General features: G+C 46.6%; 1 long non-coding RNA gene across 1 annotated transcript; it reads left to right on the top strand.

Annotated features, from left to right (window-relative positions):
• Positions 1 to 1127: 1127 nt before the first annotated feature.
• LOC120976406 (uncharacterized) lies at positions 1128 to 3468 on the top strand. Its single transcript, XR_005771797.3, has 2 exons — positions 1128 to 1355; positions 1485 to 3468. It is a non-coding gene; the product is annotated as an uncharacterized lncRNA (long non-coding RNA).
• The last annotated feature ends 1318 nt before the right edge of the window (positions 3469 to 4786 follow it).

The raw sequence follows: 4786 nt of genomic DNA, 5'->3' as shown, positions 1-4786 counted from the left end.
CCCCACCTCTGGTCCCATATAGAAGCAGCCACGTCTGCAAATTCTGGGCCCATATGTCAGCGGCGTTGACCGGTCAAAACTGACGCCCAACTTATTACTGACGGGCACTGTCGGCGATAAAACCTGGGTTGTTAGTGTCACGTCAGCAGATTATGGGCCCGTATGTCAGACACGTTAATTGGTCAAACATGGTTGTTTGGTTGTTAGTGTCGGGATGTATCGTCACTAAAAACTACGATGAGGGACGAGCAGGTAGTATACTCTGACAGTTCTAGTGACATTGTTAGGCCATCGCAGAAGGTAGCTTCGGCGATTATTTTCTATTCGTCACCTAAGATGCGATCTTGCGTGACGAAAAAAGTGGCACCGTCAAAATTTTATTTTTCGTGATGGCGCTTCCGTGACGGTCGGGGTGACAGCCAAAAAAATATCATCGGGTTTTTTTTCGTGATGAAAAACTATTATACGTGACACAAGTGAAACATCGCAAAATAGAGTAAATTTTGTAGTGTGCTTCATTGAATGTCTTGGGGAAGGAACGGCCTGGGAAGTTGAGTAGGGATGCGGTTGGACTGGATTTCCACTGTCGCCTTGAGTGTCCCACACGATGTCAGCCATCACCATCTTCCGTCGAAGGCCGCATTGCCCGAAAAACCGCGTCCCACACACCCGCGGATAGAGGAGGTACGCCAAGTAAGAGCCCAGCCACAAACGGGCCTACCCCACCTCCATGAAGCCGCACCACCGCTGAGTTGCCACTCTACCGCTGGATCCACGTTCCCACGCCGCCATAGGCCCCACTGAATCCTGTGCCCACACGAGTTAGGGCTGCCCCGCACCATTACGGGCCGCGTCAGGAGGCTTACTTGGTATTCAGATGAATAGCAAAGATTTGCAGGACGCGGCGATTCGGCTCCCGAGCTCAGATGCTCCCGTAATCCTCGTCGTCCACCTGAGTCTTGGGATCTGAAAAATTCGGTTTGACGAGGCGCAGTGAAAATGAGAAAATCTGTCGTACATCGGTTATACAGTAGAGAACAGTGGACCTTTCGTGGGCCCAAACCGTATGGCCGTCCGCGCCCATGCGCGCGGCGTCCTGATCCGTGGCACAGAACGTCGGCTTTTGTGCTGAGCCGAGGACTGGTAGGCGTTAGAGAACTTAACTGGGCCGTTGGGAATGCACGTGCGCACACATGAGCAGGGTCCATCCCTATCCCCACCTGATCCAGTCGCACCCCCACTCAGCCGTCTCTTGCACCAATCCGAGTACTCTTTGGACCTGCGGCGGCTGCTTGAATCCCCGGCGTAGCAGTGATGGAAGCCGGCCTTGAATTCTTGCAGGATACCGTCGACCGGTAAGTGGATCTGTCTCCCGCATGAATCTATTAATCTCCTTATTTTTGTTTTTTTATTTGACGGCATGCTTGGGCAAGATAACTGAATCGATGAATTGTCCACCCTCCATTGTTTGTTTTTTCTTTCAGATTTCTCGTCCAGGAGGTTTGTCGACAGCCTTGAACACCCAGATCCAGTACCTCTTGCATTGTTAACGCCTGACGAAGCGAATCCAGCCGGCCAGGAAGCCCGGAATGTTGCATCTGGATGCGGCAGCAAGTTGACGGTGGTGGCGCTGGTAGGCCGAGCTGCGGCGACCGACGGTAGCAGGAGATATCACCCACTGCGTCCGCGCAATCTATTGACAGGGTAACCCAGAAACACCTGGATGGACGAAGAGGATAATTGTTTTGTGTTGTTTACCGCTGTACGTTCATTGACATGCTCAGCCTGGGGCTATATTAATTTGTTTTTGGTCTCACTTGAATTAATGATGAAGCTAACTGAAAGCTTAGGCCTGTTACATATGCATATTGTTATATGATGATTAGGTGGCACAGCATTTTAAAATTTGTCTGATGTACATGTGAAAAGTTTCAGATGTAGTAACGGTTAGCTTTAAAAATTCAGGTTGGATTAGTTTATGTGCTCAAGAGAAACTAATAATTTTCTTGTGGAGGAGGCATCAGGCATTACAAATCATTGAACATTAAGTTGTTTTCTTTTTTAGTTCTACCTCCTAGCTATGTAGAAAAGATATCATGTATTGCTGCAATTGAAATCTTGAACTAATTGCTAAGTTGACCAAATATGCATTGGTACTAAATATGCACATAGATGTTCAGTAGCATTTCTGACTAAAATTGGATTTTGGTTCTCACCAAATCACTAGTTTTTGCTTTGAAATGATCATTCACATGGCAGGCCCAAAAGGTACTCCCTCCGTAAACTAATATAAGAGCGTTTACATCACTACTTTAGTGATCTAAACGCTCTTATATTAGTTTACAGAGGGAGTACTTGGTAAGCTCAAAAATTACAAGTCTCCAGGAGAAGCCCTCGGATTTAGGTGTTAAGCCGAAGAACCACAAGGTCAGGCCAGGTTGACTGAGTTAGGTTGAATATTCAGTATGTGCACACCTCTGCATATCATATTAGGTTGAATATTCACCACATCACTATCATGTTCTGGTTTGTACTTTCCAGCTACCATACCTGTGCATATCATTGATTTTTTCATATTGTTACTTGGTGATGCTCAAATTTATTATATGTGCAATTTTCAAATCTAAATTGCTCTTAAGTAAGCTAGTTTCCAATAAAATGATTTATGAGAAAGATTTTGGCTGCCATAGATGTGCATATTATTTGTTTTCATCATTTTATTACCCGATGATGACCAAATTTACCTTGCAACTTCGGATCTGAATTGCAGTTCTAAAACTAAGCATGTTCTCTAAATAAGAGTTGTGAGAATGACTGTGCAACAGGAGAACCCCTGTTGGTTAAAAGGAATTATCCTTCTGTCTTGTGGCACATGTCTGCCGGCCTGAAAGCTTTGGTGGTGAGCGGGGTTCCTTTCGCCGAGAAAAGGGACGGGTTAGGATTTGAGGACCGCCTGGCAATTCTGCCTGGTGGTAGAATGGCAGGCAATGGGGAGGTTGATTTTGTGGGCACTAACGGTGCTTGTCGTGAAGAGAGTGGTGACCGGTCTGCAAGTGTGAATGCCCTACACGGTTTAGCTGCACCAGATAAGCAGAGAGGTCTCGGACGTCCAACTAACAGCAGAGAGAAGGTTCCTTACGAGAGGCTGAGCAAGCGAAAATGTTTCTGCAGCATTTGTCGGCGCGAAGGTCACAAGCGAACCACCTGCCTTTAACTGGGGATGACCCCAAGAAATGACAAAAACATGGCAAATGCAAGAACTGTGGGATGGAAGGACACCAACGGAACACGTGCACACGGCCGCTTGTTATAGCTGAGAAAAATTTCATGCTTGATTCTGTAGATTGCAAAACTCTGTAAACTGAGGATTTTCTGGTGTGTTTCAGCGAGCATTTGCTCCACGCTTGTTCCTTTGATTCAATACACAGTAGCCATGTTGAATTAATGAGTAAACTTTGTTGTTGTAGATCAATAAATTGTTGGGGTTCACATTTCTGAAAGCTTAAATTGTCCACGTTTGAAAGTTTTTGAGTGACATGCCTGATGTGGAGTTGAGTATTTCCTACTATGGTCATCCCACGTGTAATTACTGAATCTAGCCATGGCATGCAGCTTGACATGACGCCAGTTTGTGCGCCTTGGCTTTCAAAATTTGAACCGGGTAAATGCAGTTTGTGTAGAGCTGGCTGGTGGACGCCACCCCGCTGCACTAGCTGGACTGCGAGCCATTCTTTTGATTCGGCATCCACTGGTAGAGTTTGGAAAAAAAAGAAAGATCCCAGCTTCCCCTGCTCATGGCTCCATCTGTGTTTGAATCGGCTGCAAGTGGGACGACGGGAGACACTGATGGCGGTGGTCGGAAGCAGAATGGAGACGGCTCAGCGTAGTACAGGAAAACAACTGAGCCGTTTGCTTGGTTTCTATTCCGCCTTGACCAAACGGCTGCCTACACATTTAATGCACCTGCATGCCTAGTTTTTATTAATTCCCATACATCTACTCTACACAGATGAATACGCCACCAGGCACATATCCACATGAGAGCTGACGGGAGAGATTTCGGGAGCATCTGAGCCCGTGCTCAGAAACGAATATCCGAGATTTGTTGACGTATATAACTATATATATTGTAGCTATATTTGCTGTATATTGCTGGTATTCAGGGCAAAAATAATTCAATGAATACCAAGGAGGACTTGATTCTGACACCACCCGAGCATCATGAAACAGAGGATGGAGGCTTGCCCCACCGCCCTGAAGCCGCTTTTGTAGCTTCTTCACTCTGACACCTTACTATGTCTCAAATATTCCCTCCGTTTCTAAATACAAGCTTTTTTTAATATTTCAATGCGGACTACATATAGAGCAAAATAAGTAAATCTACACTTTAAAATGCGTCTATATACATGCATATGTAGTCTGTATTGAAATTTCCAAAAAGACTTATATTTAGAAACGAAGGGAGCATTTCTTAACCAGCGGGTATTTTTCCATCTTCGTTCATTCTTTTCCGGCCTGTCAGTTTGCACATCAAGCGAGGTTCGATATACCGAACACCCGTGACTCCGTGAGCTTGCGTTGCCTGCCTGACCGCCGATCGAGCGCCATGGAAATTGCCGTCACCTCCACCTAGTTGGCCCGTTGGCGCGTGCAGCCAAGCCAACATTCGTCGTCCTCCGCTTCCAAGCATCTCCAGCCGTTCGGCCCCCAGGGCACCGAAAATGAGCGGCCTGGGGGCGAACCGGCGCTAGATTGGGTCTTGGGGTTCGTTTCTCTCTAGCCACGC

The sequence above is a fragment of the Aegilops tauschii genome, chromosome 3 (genome assembly GCF_002575655.3).
Source record: "Aegilops tauschii subsp. strangulata cultivar AL8/78 chromosome 3, Aet v6.0, whole genome shotgun sequence".
Taxonomy (NCBI): Eukaryota; Viridiplantae; Streptophyta; class Magnoliopsida; order Poales; family Poaceae; genus Aegilops; species Aegilops tauschii.
This window is presented reverse-complemented; position numbering and strand designations above follow the sequence as displayed.